The sequence below is a fragment of the Ranitomeya imitator genome, chromosome 1 (assembly GCF_032444005.1).
Source record: "Ranitomeya imitator isolate aRanImi1 chromosome 1, aRanImi1.pri, whole genome shotgun sequence".
NCBI classification, from domain to species: domain Eukaryota; kingdom Metazoa; phylum Chordata; class Amphibia; order Anura; family Dendrobatidae; genus Ranitomeya; species Ranitomeya imitator.
The window spans coordinates 148,122,787-148,137,041 of record NC_091282.1 but is presented as its reverse complement, the minus strand read 5'-3'; positions in this window follow the sequence as shown (position 1 = coordinate 148,137,041).

The following is a 14,255-nucleotide window of genomic DNA, read 5'->3' as shown; positions in this document are numbered from 1 at the left end:
ATAAAATTAGGCTGCAAGGCTGGAAGAAAGTCTCTTGCTGCGAAAAATGTAGACAAGGATTCTTTTTACATTACTCATTTTTTTCAATTAAGAAAAAAACAATTGGTATTGTGTTGAAACAGGTAGTGTAAAAAAAGGAACCCTTGTCTACAGCAGGAGACTTTCTTCCAGCTGTGTAGTCTATTCAAAGTGTTTTTTTAAATCCTTATTGGTGAAGTTTATCTGGAGACCCCCCCAGCCATGATGTAGCAGAAGCTTGTCTTAAAAAGATGGATGTATTCTACACAGGTGAGCAATGCCAATGTTTTATCTCATTGTCCTATAACAGGGTCACCATATTTGTGCGACTTTAAAGCTTTATTGTTATATCCATAATATCTGCATCTTCTTTAAAGGGTAATCATACTTTCAAGTAACTTTTAAGAATAAGCGGTCATATGTGGACTTGAAGAATCACAATATTTCTGGCCATTACAGGACTTGTGTTGAGCATTTATCAGCAGTTATCCACTCTACAGATTCTATTTATTCATTTGCATTTGACTCTGAGCTTGTGGGAGCAGAATATCTGCTATGATGTCTCCCATATACAGCACAGCACACCAAGAGGGATTCCTGCTCTCCATTCTTTAATTGGCACAAAGAATCAGAAGAAAATTATTGCAAAAATTATTCCCCTTGAGAAAGCAAGTTATGTAACATGCGAAATGCGTGTTGAGAACTTTCTTTTTGTTTAGAAACAAACCAAGCTGATTTAACTTATGGGTAAGATGGTCTCTCTATATTTTCAAGTATAACCTATGTGCTAAGGATATTGCTGGGAATTTTGACCATTGTGTCTTTTCCAGGGGAGATTTCAAATATGCCCATCAGTTTACTTTCATACTATTTCTACATACTTTCTACTTATATCGTCAATTGTTACCTGTCTGTTTGTCTGTTCTATTTTTATTAGGTTTAGGTTTAGGTTTATGTGTTCAGTATTGAATGTTGCTGTATTCTGTTGCTCACTATATGCTTTAGGTACAGTTAAGATGCCATTTCAATTGCAACGTTTATGTACACTTGTCTGCATGTACCTTTGATTTTAATGTTTTTTTTAATCTAAGTTTGTACAGTGGGGGGGAAGAGTGAGATTGTAAGGAGGAGCTATGTCAGCTCACACTACTTCAGGCGTCACGTCCGATCCCCCATTGAACCCGTTGAAGCGCCAGACCGGCGCGAAACGGCCGTCGTTCTGCTCCCGCATCCCTATGTTACACACCCCTGTGCCGTGAAGACTTTTACCAAATAAATACACCTGCATAAGAAGATCGGTGAGTGCTGCCACTTTCTTTTTCTTCATATCCACGCTATCTGGTTTTCTGGCTATAGCACCCGAGATCGGGGGGATCAGCTGAGGCTAATTAGCCTGAAGCGGAGGTAGTCAGCTGCAGCGGTGGTGCGGTCAGCTGTGCTCTCGTAGATGATTCATGTCTGGACTGTTTATGACCCTGCACACCAAGTGACTGCAGCTTGTTGACTCACTGGGAAGCATTTCACGCCTCAGTCACTGCGTATTCAGAGGATATATCCTTACTGACTTCAGTAATCATGGAAGCAGAAGCTGGTCCCGCAAGCACAGGTGTTCAAGCCGGCCGGGTAGGTGTAAATAATTATTTTAAGGAATGCGAGGAAGCAGATGAGGTGCAAACGTTAAGTACCAAGGCTTTGGAGCACAGATTGCTTAATCTCTCAGAAAGAGAAATTAAATTGTTTTGGACAAACAACTCCTTATCTTCCTATGTAGACAGTGGGCGAGTACCAAGAGGTCTGAGGGTCTGGAAAGAGATCTCGCATTTTTCCGGTGACTCTAATTTCCGTACCGAATGGGAGCAGATTATGCTCAAGTGCTCGCAGGAGTTGTTAGCACTAGTGCTTAAATCTAACATCCAGAACTACGAGACGATTGAAACAGATATACATAAGACACAAGCGGAATTGCAGACCAGACTCACAGACAGTCAGTGGGTCTCACTCAAAAAGAAAATGGAAACAAGACTCGTCCCTATACAGGCCGATATTAAACAGAAGAAGCGTGATAAATTTATACGTGATAAGAAAGATTTTGAACTCGGACAAGTTTTCACATGGAATAAGCAGCAGAGATTAGACGGCATACAAAATTATGGTTCTAATAAATTCGGTCAGAATAAAAGGAAATTTAGGAGACGCCGTACTTCTCTTAGAAAAGACTATATTACTACCGAATCAGATTCCAGCCAGAGTGAGGGAGCCACTACCTCCGGCAACCTGAGAGAAGGCCTGGGTATGGTCGGAACCCCCGGGGCAGATCTCCCTTTAGGAGAAGACGGACACGCCGGGGAGGCAAGAGAAGATCGGCAGGTGCAAGAACGCAAGAGAAAATTCGTGTCGTGGAGACAGAGGAGATAATGGAACTCCACGGTCAGCATGTAGTTAATCTCACCGACCATACACTTAATGCCGCTCACCTTTCACTACTCGCAAAAGGATTAAATTTTTGCATACCAAATGACTTTGATGTGACAGAGTTTAAGATCGATTTATTCAAGTCAGTTCGTAAAATCCACTTGTATAAACATTTTTTGCATAGTTCCCCAGTACAGGGTGCAGCCATGACTGCTCAACCTTGCAATGTAGGACCCCTAGGGTTCATGGCAGGAGCAGGTTTAAACACATTATCTGATGTCCACGGGGAGGCGACGTTGCTGTTGGATCTTACAGAGGACGAATCACATACCCCGACATATCATCCAGCCTCCATAACATCGTTCAAAGGGGGCATTAAATCCAAATATATGCCTCCAGTTTCACCAGGAAACATCATAGATCTGTTCGAAACACAAGTCATCAGAGACGTAGAAGCTTTGATATATCCCAAAGCCCCCAAGAATATATCAGCAGAAGAGCATAAGGCCTTAAAAGAAATTAGAAATTGGCATGATACTATTGTCCGACCAGCGGATAAAGGGGGGAAGACAGTATTGATCCCAAGAGATATGTACATTAAAGAGGCATATAGGCAGTTGAGCGATGAGAATACTTATAGAAGACTGCGGGGTGACCCTACGGAAAACTTCAAAAAAGAACTGAGGACACTACTAAGAACGGCGGTAGAGATTAATGTCATTGATAGGAATAGAGCGGAAAAGTTGCTGCCGGAGTTCCCCATTAAGCCACATTGGTACCATGTCCCCAAAATTCACAAAACCCTTATAGACCCACCCGGCCGACCCATTGTGTCGGGGGTGGGATCTATAACGGAACCACTTTCCAAATATGTTGATTGGTTATTACGTCCGTTATTGGTACATATTCCATCCTATACTAAAGATACGGGGGCGTTTTTGAGGCATATTCACCAGTTTACTTGGCAACCCAATTTCCAATTAGCATCAATTGATGTCACGAATCTATACACACGTATTCCACAAAAACAAGGAGTAGATTCTATACGTTTAATTTTGGAAACCACGCAAGAGGAAAGTTCGGTTATTAATTTTATTTGCGATAGTCTCAAATTTATCTTAACGCATAACGCTTATACTTTTATGGACCTCTGGTACCTGCAGGTGGTTGGTACTGCAATGGGGACTCCGGCAGCTTGTACGTTCGCGAATCTTTTTCTAGGGCACTTCGAGGAAGTATATATGTATTCGCTCAATAACCTCTTTTTGAAGCACATCAAATTATACTTACGTTATGTCGATGACATGTTTCTTATTTGGGACGGATCGGAGGAGGAGTTTGACAATTTTACATCCTACCTGAACAGTAATACGATGGGGATGTCTTTCACATCTACCTTTGGAGGACTACATCTAGATTTCCTGGACGTGGCAATTGATGTAATCGACGGGGCTATACAAACGTCCGTATACCGTAAATCAGTTTCCACTAATGCACTAATGCACTTTAGCAGCTATCACCCTAGTCACACAAAGCGGTCACTGCCGTATGGTCAATTTGTAAGGACTAGAAGGGTCAATAACACACAAGGGGAATTTGATAGACAAACACAGGAATTAGAACACCGTCTGAAAGATAGAGGTTATCCTGACCAGGTATTACAGGAAGCACGAAAGAAACTGAACAATAGATCCGTAGGAAGCAGCAATACCAATACTCCCGCAGGCAAAAAATTCACGTTCTGCTTTAAATATGGCCCCATGGACCAGCATATTCGAGCAGCCATTAGAAATAATTGGCACTTGCTGAGTAGAGATAGCGATTTAGCTGACATAGTAGCCAAAGGTCCTTTGGTCTCAAATAGAAGAAGTACCAGAATAAGAGACTTAATAGTGCAGAATCGGATCACTCCCATTAGAACCCATAGTTGGCTAGATCGAGGGGTCCCTTTAGGGAATCATCGATGCGGACATTGCAAGTATTGTCAACAGCATGTCACAGACAGGATTTTGCATATTGGACCAGTCAAACACAAAGTGATGCAATTTATAACTTGCAAAACTAAACACGTGGTTTATGTGATATACTGCCCATGTGAGCGTTTCTATATAGGGAAGACCATTAGATGCCTTTCAGTGCGGTTCAGAGAACATTGCAGATCCGTTATAACAGAAAAAGGTGCACCCAGGCTTATAACACATATAAGGGAAGAACATGGAGGTAATGCGGGTGTATTGTCATTCGCAGGGATAGAACAGATTAAACCGCCCACACGAGGAGGTGATTATCACAATACACTATTAAGGTGTGAGGCGACTTGGATCATGAAAACGGGAGCCATGGGCCCTGCTGGTCTTAACGACAAAATAGACATGTCCATATTTTTTTGACCGTTATCCTCATTTTAGGTATAAAACACGCTTCTCTAGTTTTCCGTATGATCCTTTACCTAATTGATATGTCTCATATAGGGACAATATGGTCTATCTTGGGTCTGTTATCTCGCTAGTGTAGTTGGATAAGACATTATCAATAGAGTTATATATGAGGAAAAGAAGGAGTCATAATAGGAAAAATAGTAAAAATAGTGAAATATAGAGTATAAGTGAGTGTAAGCGCTAACAGTCTTTATCATAAGGATATAAGGTTTATGTGTTCAGTATTGAATGTTGCTGTATTCTGTTGCTCACTATATGCTTTAGGTACAGTTAAGATGCCATTTCAATTGCAACGTTTATGTACACTTGTCTGCATGTACCTTTGATTTTAATGTTTTTTTAATCTAAGTTTGTACCGTGGGGGGGAAGAGTGAGATTGTAAGGAGGAGCTATGTCAGCTCACACTACTTCAGGCGTCACGTCCGATCCCCCATTGAACCCGTTGAAGCACCAGACCGGCGCGAAACGGCCGTCGTTCTGCTCCCGCATCCCTATGTTACACACCCCTGTGCCGTGAAGACTTTTACCAAATAAATACACCTGCATAAGAAGATCGGTGAGTGCTGCCACTTTCTTTTTCTTCATATCCACGCTATCTGGTTTTCTGGCTATAGCACCCGAGATCGGGGGGATCAGCTGAGGCTAATTAGCCTGAAGCGGAGGTAGTCAGCTGCAGCGGTGGTGCGGTCAGCTGTGCTCTCGTAGATGATTGTTCTATTTTTATATTTGCTTGAAATTACTGTATTTTTACTGGTTGGGTTAAAATAAACTCCTACTTATTCTCCTGTTTTATCATCAATCACCAATATCCTAAACTTATATACACCTCAACAGCAATATATAATAAACGCTTTCTCCGTCTAGCGAGGAGAAAAAATAGAGGAATCCACAAGATAATAAAAATGTATGAAATTTATTACAAAAAATTATATACAAAATATAAATGGCAACAGATTCAAACAATACAAAGGAATCTAGATTAAAAAACAGACGGCAGATGGGCAAAAAATGGAAATATAGCTATTTCATAGCACCTAGTATGTATACAAAATTGATAGCATAATCCTGACCTTCTATATCCCAGAATATAGTAAAATGTAGTAACATGCAACACTGCTGCAACCCTATACTGATATAGGCAACACATGAACTAACAGCAAAAATCCAGATATATAAAACAAACTAAGGGATAAATAACTTAGGCCAAAGAAAGTTGACAAAAGGATATTAATAGCAAAAAGGCTATTCAAAACCACACCAAGAGTACAAAGTGTCAAAAGATCAATTAGTCCCAATTTGACAAGACTGATCACTCTTTAGGGTGAAAAAATGTACGGCTATGCCTATAATACCCCAAGTCAGCTAGAATGGTGTGCTAAATACCTAACATAGACTCAGAATGGAAAAATGGGTATAACTTACATAATGTATTTAGAAGGTGCGAGTGCTGCACCCGTGCCGTTACCCCGACAGCGCCGTTTCGCCTACCAGGCTTCTTCCCTATGGGGGCCGAATGTTTTATCATGTTTATTTGAAGTAATTTTACACCCTTTTTGTGTGGAATTCTTGGGCCACAATCCGTGACAGTAATCCACACACAATGTATCTGCGAAAACTCTTGTATCTAACAGTTTTGAACAGTGTAAATGTGATTTTAGATTTGGGGTGAAGTAATAGACTTGTTATAAAGCTAAGCACAATATTTCAGCATCTCTCTTTTAGTGTTTTCTCTGTTTGCTCCTCACTCTTCCTGCTCACTGTAGAGTATAAATGGCACGCCATAAACGGCGATAAAGGGGCAGGATGGCATACTGGGAACCGCACCTGTCCCTAGCACTTAAATGGGGCCCTGGCTTTCCCTTATCTCAGGGGTACCTATGATGGTTAGGAGGCCCGAGCCACCAGCGTATCCCTATCTCCTGTGCAGGCCCTTTCAGGGGCCCCCTTTCCCCCCAAAGGAGGTGGACTGCACCAGTGTAATAATACAACAAATAACAGGGTATACAGACAAGGTAACTAAAAGTCTCAAACTCATCAAATGCTCACACAACCACAACCAATCTCTGTAAATAAACCTCCAACACCAAAACTACGCTCCTTCAACCTCCAAGCCAGGCAGTAGAACTGATCACTGGCACTAGCTGAAGTCAGGACTGGGTCTATATAGAGGATCAGATTACAAAATCCACTTCAGCTGAGAGACCCAGCTCTCAGCAACTTAATAATAAGGTTAACTCCTGCACTGCTGGCACAAAGCAGCTAGGTCAGAATACAGGTGAAGAGCTTCTGTTCACTGTGTGTGAACGAGGCCCAGAGCGCTGTGGTTCTCTGGAACCTCTCTGTCGCGGTAGCCCCGTGACAGTACCTCCCTTCTACGAGGGACCTCCGGAACCTCATGACCAGGTTTCTCAGGATGAGCTGTATGAAATGCCCGAACCAACCTAACCGCATGGACATCGGCAGCAGGTACCCACATCCTTTCCTCAGGACCGTACCCTCTCCAGTGTACCAGATATTGTAGGGATCGACGAACTAAATGAGAATCCATAACCCTGGAAATCTCGAACTCGAGACTTCCATCAACAAGGACCGGAGATGGAGGTGAAGGGGACTGATTGGATGGTGCCACAACCTTTTTGAGTAAGGAGCGATGAAAAACGTTATGGATCTTAAATGACTGAGGCAAAGCCAGCCAAAAAGCAACGGAATTCACGACGGCCACTGAGGGAACTCTCAGCTTAATATTTTTTGAGGACAACCAAACCCAATCACCTACACACAGGTCCGGACCTTCCACACGTCTCCGATCAGCCGCATTCTTATACCTGGAACCCATCCTCTTTAATTTATCAAGAACCCCTTGCCATACAGACGTGATGGATGAAGAAAACCTCTCCTCTTCAGGAGGAATCCCTCCTATTAAATGCACTAGATTGAGGATGAAAACCATATGCCCCGAAAAACGGAGACTTACCAGTAGACTCATGAGTACGATTGTTTATAGCAAATTCTGCTAACGGTAAGTACTTAACCCAGTCCTCTTGATTCTCTGAGATGAAACACCTGAGATAAGTCTCAAGATTTTGATTTACGCATTCAGTCTGTCCATTGGATTGAGGATGAAAAGCTGAAGAAAACGACAAATGAGTCCCCAGCCGGCTGCAGAAAACCCTCCAAAACTTAGAAATAAACTGCACCCCACGGTCTGAGACAATATCTGAAGGAATACCATGCAGTCTCACAACCTCCTTAATAAAGACCTGTGCCAGAGTCTCAGCATTTGGTAATGTGGGGAGCGCAATGAAATGAGACATCTTGCTAAATCTATCAACTACGACTAAAATAACTGTATTACCCTCCGAAACCGGTAAGTCAGTGATAAACTCATTGACAAATGAGTCCAAGGTCTATTGGGAATCTCCAAAGGTTGGAGAGACCCAGACGGGCGAGAACGAGAGGACTTGTAATGCGCACACACACTGCAGGCAGCGACATATTCCTGTACATCATCAATCAATGTAGAATGAACAGCGCTCCATCCAGGTGTAGAAATTTTGAAAATAAGCTTTATTAAGCCATGACATAGCAACTTTTCGACCACCACTTGGTCTTTGTCAAGCATACACTACAGCATAGGGGGTTGTCTTAAGGAGTGTGGATGCCACACAGTGCACCAATCACCACCAGATGCCGCCCACACAAAGCAATAAACAAATATCAGATAAAAAACAGGAATCGGTAATCTACATACAATAGCATTATCAACATATACCCATATAATAGATAAAAAACCACTCTTCACCATATATATGCACAGATCTTCTTATATTCTTCCTGGATCGGCGAGCCGCTGCTTCCTGCATCTCTGTCACCATGGGAACACTCAGCCAATCGGCTGCATCAGATCATCCCAGTATCCAATCCCGGTACATTGCGCCAAAGGGAAAAAACACCCTATCACACCATCCAGTACATGTTATCCCGCAAAAACCGCCCAATCCAGAGTGCTCTACATTCCAAATAATCCCAATCCCTGTATATTACTTCCGGGTCACTAAGGTTCACCCAAAGAGGCATGGGGGAGCGCAGGCACATAGAACACAAGGCGAGCCCCCACCGCATGACCGCAGCCGGGGTCCACACCCACGACATCGGGCGCACGCGCACCCTCCCGGCCACCCAGTGTATAGGCGCCATAGAGGCGCGCAAGCGCACCACATCCGGGACGAGCCACCACCACAGGACTGAAGTGCCGTCCCACCCCCGTAATCCAACGCGCAGGCGCAACCTCCCAAACTATGCAGCGCCCTAATAGAAAGTGTACAGGGAGCTGCTGCGCTGATGCGCAGGCGCATCAAAGCCAGGATAAGACCCAAAAAGAAGGGGGGCTCCTCCTAAGGCATAGACGCACGAGCGCAGACAACGCAAGCTTCACCCGTCCTCCTAAAGAGGGCGCACATGTATATAAAAGAGATCTCCATCCCTATTAACATTATGCCAATAAAACATATAGAAAAAACCTATGACCCCAACGAAATACGGTAAATTGCAAAGACAAAAGCCGGCAAAGAAGTGAAGAAACAAAACATATTACATATTTACAGTACAATGAGACAGTCGGACGGCATAGAAGGAGAAGAAAATATCAATAAACATCCATTCATTAATCGATTCTATGGGATAAAAAAATCCTCTATCCAATATCGAATCCATCCCATCCAGCCACCGACTATCCCATAGTACCTGCAAAAAAAAAAAATAAAAACACGACATTAAAAAAATGTCATCAAATCCAATGTCAGAATAAAATCAAACAAACACTGATGAACCTGCTGCCCTGAGGGGTATAGATCATATTAAACACAGGATAATAAATTAAAGTCCAAATTCGGGGAGAGCCAGGACACAGGCTGGGTCGGCGGTCCCCACTGGACCACCAATGCGGACTTCATGATCCCTGAACGCGCCCCCACTGCGCCATCAATTTATTCCCTAAGAGCCATATCTACCCTATATTAAGTGGACAGACACGGCGGTGAAATCTTTGCCTCCACTACCTACTCCCCCTCGGGACTTCTGGGTCTCACAGGACTATATGATGTATAGAAAAAATTAAGCCAGTCTAACTAATGACAGATGTCTCAAAACCACAGATATACTGTCCTGGACAGTTGCTATTGAAAATAAAGACACTGCATCCATTACCTGGGGGAAAACTGGATTACGTCTACCTTTGAACATATTAAAAATCCCTATTTTCACATGACGCTCTACGAACATTCATTAACCCCTTTCTGACATGGGACGTACTATCCCGTCGAGGTGGGGTGGGCCCCTATGACCATGGACGGGATAGTACGTCCAGCGCGATCGGCGCCGCTCACGGGGGGAGCGCCGCCGATCGCGGCCGGGTGTCAGCTGCCTATCGCAGCTGACATCCGGCACTTTGTGCCAGGAGCGGTCAAGGACCGCCCCCGGCACATTAACCCCTGGCACACCGCGATCAAAGATGATCGCGATGTGCCGGCGGTGCAGGGAAGCATCGCGCAGGGAGGGGGCTCCCTGCGGGCTTCCCTGAGCCCCCCACAGCAACGCGATGTGATCGCGTTGCTGCGAGGGTCTCCTCACCTCCCTCCCTGCTCGAGCCCTGGATCCAAGATGGCCACGGATCCGGGTCCTGCAGGGAGGGAGGTGGCTTCACAGAGCCTGCTCAGAGCAGGCACTGTGAAGCAGCCTGCACTGCTATCAGATCGGTGATCTGACAGAGTGCTGTGCACACTGTCAGATCACCGATCTGTGATGTCCCCCCCTGGGACAAAGTAAAAAAGTAAAAAAACATATTTTCAAATGTGTAAAAAAAAAAAAAAAAAAAATATTCCAAAATAATGAAAAAAAAAATATTATTCCCATAAATACATTTCTTTATCTAAATAAAAAAAAACAAACAATAAAAGTACATATATTTAGTATCGCCGCGTCCGTAACGGCCCGACCTATAAAACTGGCCCACTAGTTAACCCCTTCAGTAAACACCGTAAGAAAAAAAAAAAAAAAAACGAGGCAAAAAACAACGCTTTATTATCATACCGCCGAACAAAAAGTGGAATAAGACGCGATCAAAAAGACAGATATAAATAACCATGGTACCGCTGAAAACGTCATCTTGTCCCACAAAAAACAAGCTGCAATACAGCATCATCAGCAAAAAAATATAAAAGTTATAGTCCTGAGAATAAAGCGATGCAAAAATAATTATTTTTTTCTATAAAATAGTTTTTATCGTATAAAAGCGCCAAAACATAAAAAAATGATATAAATTTGGTGTCGCTGTAATCGTACTGACCCGAAGAATAAAACTGCTTTATCAATTGTACCAAACGCGGAACGGTATAAACGCCTCCCCCAAAAGAAATTCATGAATAGCTGGTTTTTGGTCATTCTGCCTCACAAAAATCGGAATAAAAAGCGATCAAAAAATGTCACGTGCCCGAAAATGTTACCAGTAAAAACGTCAACTCGTCCCGCAAAAAACAAGACCTCACATGACTCTGTGGACCAAAATATGGAAAAATTATAGCTCTCAAAATGTGGTAATGCAAAAAATATTTTTTGCAATAAAAAGCGTCTTTCAGTGTGTGACGGCTGCCAATCATAAAAATCCGCTAAAAAACCCGCTCTAAAAGTAAGTCAAACCCCCCTTCATTTATTTCCATTTTCCCGTTAGGGTTAGGGCTAGGGTTAGGGCTAGGGTTAGGGCTAGGGCTAGGGTTAGGGCTAGGGTTAGGGCTCGGGTTAGGGATAGGGTTAGGGCTAGGGTTAGGGATAGGGTTAGGGCTAGGGTTAGGGCTAGGGCTAGGGTGAGGGTTAGGGCTAGGGTTAGGGTTAGGGCTAGGGTTAGGGCTACAGTTTGGGTTGGGGCTAAAGTTAGGGTTCGGGTTGGGGCTAAAGTTACAGTTAGGGCTTAGATTACATTTACAGTTGGGAATAGGGTTGGGATTAGGGTTAGGGGTGTGTCAGGGTTAGAGGTGTGGTTAGGGTTACTGTTGGGATTAAGGTTAGGGGTGTGTTTGGATTAGGGTTTCAGTTATAATTGTGGGGTTTCCACTGTTTAGGCACATCAGGGGCTCTCCAAGCGCGACATGGCGTCCGATCTCAATTCCAGCCAATTCTGCTTTGAAAAAGTAAAACAGTGCTCCTTCCCTTCCGAGCTCTGCCATGCGCTCAAACGGTGGTTCCCCCCAACATACGGGGTATCAGCGCACTCAGGACAAATTGGACAACAACTTTTGGGGTCGAATTTCTCCTCTTACCCTCGGGAAAATACAAAACTGGGAGCTAAGAAATAATTTTGGGGGGAAAGATTTTTTTTTTAAATTTTAACGGCTCTGCGTTACAAACTGTAGTGAAACACTTGGGGGTTCAAAGCTATCACAACACATCTAGATGAGTTCCTTAGGGGGTCTAGTTTCCAAAATGGTGTCACTTGTGGGAGGTTTCGACTGTTTAGGTACATTAGGGGCTCTGCAAATGCAATGTGACACCTGCAGACCATTCCATCTAAGTCCTCATTCCAAATGGAGCTCCTTCCCTTCCGAGCCCTCCCATGCGCCCAAACAGTGGTTTCCCCCCACATATGGGGTATCAGCGCACTCAGGACAAATTGGACAACAAATTGTTGGGTCGAATTTCTCCTGTTACCCTCGGGAAAATACAAAACTGGGGGCTAAAAAATAATTTTTGTGGGAAAAAATTTTTGTTTTATTTTTACGGCTCTCCATTATAAACTTCTGTGAAGCCCTTGGTGGGTCAAAGCGCTCAGCACACATCTAGATAAGTTCCTAAGGGGGTCTACTTTCCAAAATGGTGTCACTTGTGGGGGGTTTCTACTGTTTAGGTACATTATGGGCTCTGCAAATGCAATGTGACACCTGCAGACCATTCCATCTAAGTCTGCATTCGAATGGCACTCCTTCCCTTCCGAGCCCTCCCATGTGCCCAAACAGTGGTTCCCCCCACATATGGTGTATCATCGCACTCAGGACAAATTGGGCAACAAATGGTGTCACTTGTGGGGGGTTTCAATATTTAGGCACATCAGTGGCTCTTCAAACGCAACATGGCGTCCCATCTCAATTCCTGTCAATTTTGCATTGAAAAGTCAAACGGCGCTCCTTCCCTTCCGAGCTCTCCCATCCGCCCAAACAGTGGTTTACCCCCACATATAGGCTATCAGCGTACTCAGGACAAATTGTACAACAACTTTTGGGGTCCAATTTCTTCTCTTACCCTTGGGAAAATAAAAGATTGGGGGCGAAAAGATAATTTTTGTGAAAAAATATGATTTTTTATTTTTACGGTTCTACATTATAAACTTCTGTGAAGCACTTGGTGGGTCAAAGTGCTCACCACACCTCTAGATAAGTTCCTTAGGGGGTCTACTTTCCAAAATGGTGTCACTTGTGGGGGGTTTCAATGTTTAGGCACATCAGGGGCTCTCCAAACGAAACATGGCGTCCCATCTCAATTCCAGCCAATTTTGCATTGAAAAGTCAAATGGCGCTCCTTTGCTTCCGAGCTCTGCCATGCGCCCAAACAGTGGTTTACCCCCATATGTGGGGTATTGGCATACTCAGGACAAATTGTACAACAATGTTTGGAGTCCAATTTCTCCTGTTACCCTTGGTAAAAATAAAACAAATTGGAGCTGAATTAAATTTTTTATGAAAAAAAGTTAAATGTTCATTTTTATTTAAACATTCAAAAAATTCCTGTGAAGCACCAGAAGGGTTAATAAACTTCTTGAATATGGTTGTGAGCACCTTGAGGGGTGTAGTTTTTAGAATGGTGTCACACTTGGGTATTTTCTATCATATAGACCCCTCAAAATGACTTCAAATTAGATGTGGTCCCTAAAAAAAAATGGTGTTGTAGAAATGAGAAATTGCTGGTCAACTTTTAACCCTTATAACTCCCTAACAAAAAAAAATTTTGGTTCCAAAATTGTGCTGATGTAAAGTAGACATGTGGGAAATGTTACTTATTAAGTATTTTGTGTGACATATCTCTATGATTTAATTGCATAAAAATTCAAAGTTGAAAAATTGAGAAATTTTCATAATTTTCGCCAAATTTCCGTTTTTTTCACAAATAAACGCAGGTACTATCAAAGAATTTTTACCAACGTCATGAAGTACAATATGTCACGAGAAAACAATGTTAGAATCACTGGGATCCGTTGAAGCGTTCCAGAGTTATAACCTCATAAAGGGACAGTGGTCAGAATTGTAAAAATTGGCCCGGTCATTAACGTGCAAACCACCCTTGGGGGTAAAGGGGTTAAGGCACCATTTGTGATCAAGGCCACTGAGTGGTCGAAACGTTAAAATT